Genomic DNA, 8,667 nt, shown 5'->3' with positions numbered 1-8,667 from the left:
CGGCTTATGCGGCGTCTCCCTCATGAGCATAATGAGACCTAGCCACAAACAACATGTAGGGCTTTTACCGGATGATGTTTCCCGGGGCCCGAAGCTGTCTAAATCCTTGTCTTGTGTGTTGCGTCTCTCGTTCCAATCAACCCCTCTCAAGCTACCACATATATGCGTTGGCCTCACGAGTAAGTCCTCACACTAGCACATCTGCTGTGACAATTCCACGACAGAGACCTTGATAGATGATCTGAAGGAAACCTTTGATAATCTCTGGGTCTACAAGATGATGCTTAACCTGGTCAAGTGCGTTTTTGGTGTGCCAGCAGGCAAGATTTTGGGTTTTCTGGTTTCTAACAGAGGCATTGAGGCTAACCCAGAGAAGATCAAGGCCATCACCTCTTTGGCTAAGCCAGCGTGTGTCAGTGATGTTCAGCGTTTGGCGGGTCATATTGCTACCTTAAGCCATTTCATAAGCTGGTTAGGTGAGAAGGCCATACCGCTGTATCAGATGATGAAGAAAACAGACGACTTCGTCTGGAGTGATGCTGCTAATGCTGCATTTGAAGATTTGAAGAGACAGCTCACTGAGCCGCCAGTTCTAGCCGCTCCCATTGATAAGGAGCCATTATTGTTATATGTGGCTGCTAACACACATGCTGTCAGTGTGGACATTGTGGTGGAGCACAAGGAGGCTGGCAAGGAATATCCGGTTCAACGGCCGGTTTACTACATCAGTGAGGTGCTTATTGAGTCCAGGCAAAGATATCCACATTGGCAGAAGCTCGTTTATGGGGTGTTCATGGCAAGCCGAAAGCTTAAGCAATATTTTCTAGGTCATCCCATCACTATGGCCAGTTCTGCTCCTTTAGGAGATATCATTCAAAACAGAGAAGACACGGGACGAGTCGCCAAGTGGGCCATTGAACTTGGGCCTCATGGTTTAAAGTATGTGCCACGCACTGCTATCAAGTCTCAAGCACTGGTAGACTTCATCAACGATTGGACAGAGCTATAGATACCTGAAGAGAAGCCGGACAACACATATTGGACTATTCACTTTGATGGGTCCAGGCAATTGGAGGGCTCGGGGGCTGGAGTTGTTTTAGCTTCCCCTCGAGGTGACAAACTTTGTTATGTGCTAAGGTTGATGTTTCCTTGTACTAACAGTGCAGCCGAGTATGAGGCCTTGCTCCATGGTCTTCGGATGGCTAAGGAGATGAGCTTAAGTCGGGTAAGGTGCTTTGGCGACTCAGATTTAGTGGCTCAACAAGTCTCAGGCAAGTGGGATTCCAAGGATCCCCTCATGGCGGCTTAGCGCCGTCAAGTTGATGCCATTGCCGGACACTTCAAGGGTTATCAAGTGGAACACATCGATCAAAGAAAGAATGAGGCGGCTGATGCTTTAAGCCGGCTGGGATCTCAGCGTAAGCCGGTGCCACCTAACACTTTCTTGGATATTCTGCATAACCCTTCTATCAAGTTACCTACAGAGGAAGACTTGGCTGTTCCTAACCCAGAAGCACAATTGGTGGCGGCTCATCACGTCATCCCAGATTGGACAGTGCCATATTTGTCTTATATGACCCAGGGCGAGTTGCCTGAGGATGAAACCTTGGCTAGGTAGATAACCCGACGGTCTAAGTCAATGACAATTGCCAATGGTGATTTGCATCATCGCAGTGGCACTGGGGCGTTTCAGCGTTGTGTCTCTCCTGAGGAAGGTCAAGAAATTCTTCATGAGATTTGAGGGAGTCCTGGACTAGGGGGTGTCCAGACAGCTGGACTATCATCGTCCGTCGGACTCCAAGATTATGAAGATACAAGATTGAAGACTCCGTCCCGTGTCCGGATGGGACTTTCCTTGGCGTGGAAGGCAAGCTTGGCGATATGGATATGTAGATCTCCTACCATTGTAACCGACTCTGTGTAACCCTAGCCCTCTCCGGTGTCTATATAAACCGGGGGGTTTTAGTCCGTAGGACACAACAACCATTACAACAATCATACCATAGGCTAGCTTCTAGGGTTTAGCCTCCTTGATCTCGTGGTAGATCCACTCTTGTAATACACATCATCAATATTAATCAAGCAGGACGTAGGGTTTTACCTCCATCAAGAGGGCCCGAACCTGGGTAAAACATCGTGTCCCTTGTCTCCTGTTACCATCCGCCTAGATGCACAGTTCAGGACCCCCTACCCGAGATCCGCCGGTTTTGACACCGACATTGGTGCTTTCATTGAGAGTTCCTCTATGTCGTCACCGATAGGCTTGATGGCTTCTTCAATCCACAAAAACGCTGTCCAGGGTGAGACTTTTCTCCCCGGACAGATCTTCGTGTTCGGCGGCTTCGCACTGCGGGCCAATTCAATTGGCCATCTAGAGCAGATCGAAAGCTACGCCCCTGGCCGTCAGGTCAGATTTGGAAGCCTAAACTTCACGGCGGATATCCACGGAGACTTGATCTTCGATGGATCCGAGCCGCAGCCGAGCGTGCCGCACTGTCACGATGGGCACATGATCTAACTCTGCCGCCGGACAGTACCTTGGAGGCCGCACACGAATCCGCTCCGACCCATAGTCCGGAGCTCTTTGCACAGATCGAGGACGGGTGGCTTTACACCGCCTCGGGGGCTGCGACGTCCACGGCGATGGAGCCGAGCACTGACCCCGTCCCTTATAAAGCTCGTGACTCCGAGGTGCCGGACTCCCTGCCGGACTCCGAACCTCCTGCGCCCCTGCCAATCAAATCTGATTGGGCGCCGATCGTGGAGTTCACCGCTGCGGACATCTTTCAACACTCGCCCTTTGGCGACATCTTAAATTCTCTAAAGCATCTCTCGTTATCCGGAGAGCCCTGGACGGATTATGGCCAGGATGGTTGGGATGTGGACGACGAAGAAATTCAAAGCCCACCCACCACCCACTTTGTAGCCACTGTCGACGATCTAACCGACATGCTAGACTATGACTCTGAAGACATCGACGGTATGGACGACGATGCCGGAGACGAACAAGAACCAGCGCCTACAGGGCACTGGAAGACCACCTCGTCATATGACATATACATGGTGGACACCCCAAAAGATGGGGACGGCGAAGAAGCAGCGGAGGCAGATTCCTTAAAGAAACAGCCCAAGCGCCGACGTCAGCGGCGCCGCTCTAAATCCCGCCACAGCAAGAATGGAGATTCCGGCACAGGAGATAATAACACCCTAGAAAGTGCCGAAGACAATCCCCTCCAGCAAGATTCAGCGCAGGAGGATGCAGAAGCAAGCCCTCACGAGAGAGCGGCAGACGAAGAGGTCAAGGATGATAATTACATACCTCCCTCCGGAGACGAGGCAAGCCTCGACGACGACGAATTCGTCGTGCCCGAGGATCCCGTCGAACAAGAGTGTTTCAAACTGAGGCTAATGGCCACAGCAAACAGCCTAAAGAAAAAGCAGCAGCAGCTTCAAGCTGATCAAGACCTGCTGGCCGACAGATAGACCGAGGTCCTCGCGGCCGAAGAGTATGAACTCGAGCGTCCCTCCAAGAGTTACCCAAAACGAGATATATTGGAGGACAAAACAAGGCAATCCAGATCCATCTATGGATCACGTGGGCGCCCCATGACCCACGACGAATACCGTCGCGCCAGATACAACAACTCCGGCCGGGCCGAACACAACAGACAACGCTCCCTTGAGCTACATCATGATATTGCTCAATACAGAGGCGCCGCACACCCGCTATGCTTCACTGACGAAGTAATGGATCATCAAATCCCTGAAGGGTTTAAACCCATAAACATTGAATCCTACGATGGCACAACAGACCCCGCGGTTTGGATCGAAGATTATCTCCTTCACATCCATATGGACCGCGGCGACGATCTCCACGCCATCAAGTATCTCCCACTCAAGCTTAAAGGACCAGCTCGGCATTGGCTTAACAGCTTGCCCGCAGAGTCAATTGGGTGTTGGGAAGACCTAGAAGCCGCATTCCTCGACAACTTCCAGGGCACATATGTGCGACCACCAGACGCCGATGACCTAAGCCACATAATTCAGCAGCCAGACGAATCGGCCAGGCAATTCTGGACACGGTTCTTAACAAAGAAAAATCAAATCATCGACTGTCCGGATGCAGAGGCCCTCGCAGCCTTCAAACATAACATCCGCGACGAATGGCTAGCCTGGCACCTAGGATAGGAAAAGCCGAAATCTATGGCAGCCCTCACATCACTAATGACCCGCTTCTATGCGGGAGAGGACAGCTGGCTAGCTCGCAGCAACAACCTCAGTAAAAATGCTGGCAGTCCGGATACTAAGGACCACAACGGCAGGTCGCGTCGAAGCAAAAACAAGCGCCGCGTTAACGGCGACAACAATGAGGATACAACAGTCAACGCCGGATTCCGAGGCTCTAAACCCGGTCAGCGGAAGAAGCCATTCAAAAGAACCACTCCGGGTCCGTCCAATTTGGACCGAATACTCGACCGCTCATGCCAGATACATGGCACCCCCGAAAAACCAGCTAACCACACTAACAGAGATTGTTGGGTATTTAAGCAGGCAGGCAAGTTAATTGCCGAAAATAGTGACAAGGGGCTGCATAGCGACGACGAGGAAGAGACCCGGCCGCCGAACAATAGAGGACAGAAGGGTTTCCCCCCACAAGTGCGGACGGTAAACATGATATACGCAACCCATATACCCAAGAGGGAGTGGAAGCGTGCACTAAGGGACGTATATGCAATGGAGCCAGTCGCCCCGAAGTTCAATCCATGGTCCTCTTGCCCGATCACTTTCGATCGAAGAGACCATCCGACCAGTATCCGCCATGGTGGATTCGCCGCATTGGTTTTAGACCCAATCGTCGATGGATTTCACCTCACAAGAGTCCTGATGGACGGCGGCAGCAACCTGAACCTGCTTTATCAGGATACAGTGCGCAAGATGGGCATAGACCCCTCAAGGATTAAACCTACAAAGACGACCTTCAAAGGCGTCATACCAGGTGTTGAAGCTAATTGTACAGGCTCAGTCACGCTGGAAGTGGTCATCGGATCACCGGATAATTTCCGGAGCGAGGAGTTAATCTTCGACATAGTCCCGTTCCGCAGCGGCTATCACGCTCTGCTCGGACGAACTGCGTTCGCAAAGTTCAACGCGGTGCCGCATTACGCATACCTCAAGTTCAAGATGCCAGGCCCTCGTGGAGTCATTACGGTCAACGGAAATACGGAACGCTCCCTCCGAACGGAGGAACATACAGCGGCTCTCGCGGCAGAAGTACAGAACAGCCTTCTAAGGCAATTTTCGAGTCCGGCCGTTAAACGACCGGACACGGCCAAACGCGCTCGGAGCAACATCAACCAAGACCACCTGGCACGTTCCGAGCACGCATAGCAATGCGGCCCCAGCCCCAGCCCTCGCATGATCGCAAGACAAGCCCTCTGCGTACATCACTACGCTCTGGAGATACCATGGGCATGTGGGGAGGGGCACGACCACAACAGACCCAGAGTGCGGCTCGACCACACCAGGGGCTCCCAAGTGTGTCACTTTTTTTTATTTTTCATTTTCCTTATTCTTATATACAGGACTCCGTTCACCAGAGGCCCTGTCCGGCGGCGCACCCGCCGAACTCACAATGCAACAGCCAGGGAGGGAAAAAGGCTGCGACGAACACTCAGGTGGTCTCCATTACGAGCATTAAATTTGATTATATACACCAGTCCGCAGCCCACCCCTAGAGGGGGACATGTTTAATTAGTCCAATCCCTTGCTTACCGCACTATTTGTATCATTCCGCACTCATAGTAGAATTCCTTGAATAAATAATGCAGCACTTTTTGCCTATAATTGCATTACTTCATATATATGTTCATCAATGACATCTTGCACCCGTATATTTTGGTACGGCCGAATACACCAGGGGATTATGTTCCCCGCATCATGGTGTGATAAAGTCCGAACACTTTCACAAGTGCGGCACCCCGAACTTATAGCATTATATGAATCGGCTCCGAATCATGTCTTGGGTCAATAGTTGGGTTTGCCCGGCTCCCATGTTTTGGTACCTTACATTCCGTTCTGTCAGCTAAGGTAGCACTGGGAGAACCACTGCGATTGCGCCCCGGTTGAGCTGGGCGAGCGCCTCAGTGGAGAAAGCTAAAACTGACTGTCATGATAAGGCGAGAGACTGGTCGCTGTTCGAGAGGTTTTTTCGAGTCCCTAAAGACTTACGCCGCTTCGAGCGAAGAACCGGATAATGTCCGGCCAAGGCGTGGGTAGCGCCCCGAACTCGGTCTTCCGACACTAGGGGCTTCGCCGAAATTTAAAATTATAGAATTCTATGGCTAAGTGAGAGTGTTCAAGCATTATAAGTCCGGTTGCCTTGTTCGTTGTGTTGAGCGCCTCCCTAGATGGACCCAAAAATGGGAACAAGAGTGCTCAAGTTTATCCCGAACACCCCAACACTCGTGGCATGGGGGCTGAAGCCGACGACTTGCCATCTCTCAGATTTTATAAACGGCCGCACAGAAGGTAATATTTTAAATCAATAAGCATTGCTTAGCGCATATGAACAAAATTTTCAGCGCACAGGATAACACATAGCGAGTTTACTCCATAATTACATCTCTGGGGCACTCGTCCGCAATCTTGCGGGCACCCTTCAGGACAGTTTTATAGTACATCTCAGGCGTACGATACTCCTTGCCCGCTGGCGGCGCGTCAGTGATAAGCCTCTCCGCATCCAGCTTGCCGCAGTGCAGCTTTGCGCGGGCAAGGGCCCGGCGAGCACCTTCAATACAGGCGGAGCGCTTGATGACCTCCACCCAGGGGCATGCATCCACCAGCCGCCGCACAAGGCCGAAGTAGCTCCCAGGCATGGCCTCTCCAGGCCACAGCCGGACTATGAGGCCCTTCATGGCCTGCTCGGCTACCTTGTGGAGCTCGACCAGCTGCTTCAGCTGGTCGCTAGGGGGCACCGGATGGCCGGCCTCAGCGTACTGAGACCAGAAGACCTTCTCCGTTGAGCTCCCCTCCTCGGCTCGGTAGAATGTGGCGGCATCAGACACACTGTGAGGCAGATCTGCAAACGCCCCTGGAGAGGTCCGAATTCGGGTAAGTGTCAGGTAGTTTACATTAACATGCTTGCTTTGCATGAAAAATGCCTTACCCGCCGCTATTTTCTTCACATCCTCAACTTCCTGAAGGGCCTTATGGGCCTCGGCCTTGGCGGACTTGGCACTTTCGAGAGCCGAGGCAAGCTCGGACTCTCGAGTCTTTGAGTCGCGCTCCAAACTCTCATGCTTCTCCATGAGAGCCTGGAGCTCTTGTCGCACCTCCGCCACCCGCGCCTCCTGCTTCTCTCGCTCTGCCCGTTCCGCTGCCGCATTGCGTTCGGCCGCGGACACAACCTCCTTCAGGGTAGCCACCTCATTCGTGGCCCCTGCAGTACCCATGTTATCCTTGTTATTTTTATTGCAACCTAAATCCTTTTCTGTAAGGTAACTATTCAAAGTGGTGTTACTCACCTTCTTTGTCCTCGAGCTGCTTCTTGGCACGGCCGAGCTCTTGCTCGGACCGCTCGAGGTCCTACTTCAAAGCACCGACCTCCGCAGTCAGTGCGGCAGAGGTCAGCAGTGCAGCCTGCAAACCCATATTGACATAATTTTTTTAGCAACCCTGCGTATGTCTTTTTTTAGATCCTCAGTCCGACTTTTCTTTCCGAACACCGAACCGAGCATCAGGGGCTACTGTCTATGCGGTATTACATTACATATTTTTAACTTCTTACCTCAAAGCCTGTTAGAAGGCTACTGCAGGCTTTGGTCAGCCCTCTCTTGGCGAGCTGAACCTTCTGAATCACCGCACTCATGATAGTGCGGTGTTCTTCCTCGATGGAAGCGCCTTTGAGCGCCTCCAGCAAGTTGTCGGGCACCTCCAGTTGGACGGAGGCCGCCGGCGTCACGGTCTTGCCTTTCTTGCGAAGGGGCCGCCTGCCGGACTCCGGAACCACTGCGGGTTCCGGTGTGGAGTCCGGCGCAAAGTCCGGGAGGCTGCCTTGCGGCGCCTCCGGAGCCTCCTCCTGACGGGTCCCTTCCTGGGACCCCACCTCGGCGTCCTCAGCGGCGCGAGGGGTGGAGGCAGTCGGGATGGAATCCACATCGGACGGAGCCAGCGACCCGCTCGACGAAGCGGGGAGATCATCATCGGCCGGACTGCAGGCAGTGTGCGGCATTAGAAGGACGCTATGTGACATAAAAAGAAATTATAAATCATTCAGGAATCCGGATACTTACGATCTTGCCGGAGGCCTGGCCCTTGAAGGCCACTCTTCGCCGCCAACGTTGGTGTTGGCAGAGCTGTCCGAGGGAATAGTTCTTCCCCTCTTGGACCCTTCGGCCTCCCCTGTTGGGGAAGCCTTCCTCTTCCTCTCTCCCTCCTCTGGGAGAGAGTCTTCTTCCTCCTCCTCACCTTCGGGGGAGGAGTCCACCTCGGAGTCGTCGGACACCTGAAAGCGGGAACTCTTTCGAGTACCCGTGGCCACCTTCTTGGCCTTCTTCTCCGGCACCACATGAAGTGCCAGAACCAGCAGCCCCGCTAGACGGGCGTCTACTGGGTTTTCTGGCATGGGAGCTGGGCAGATGATCTGCTCGGCCTTCCTCATCCAATCCT

This window comes from Triticum aestivum, chromosome 3B (genome assembly GCF_018294505.1).
Source record: "Triticum aestivum cultivar Chinese Spring chromosome 3B, IWGSC CS RefSeq v2.1, whole genome shotgun sequence".
Lineage (NCBI taxonomy): Eukaryota > Viridiplantae > Streptophyta > Magnoliopsida > Poales > Poaceae > Triticum > Triticum aestivum.
Note: the sequence above shows the minus strand (reverse complement) of the source record.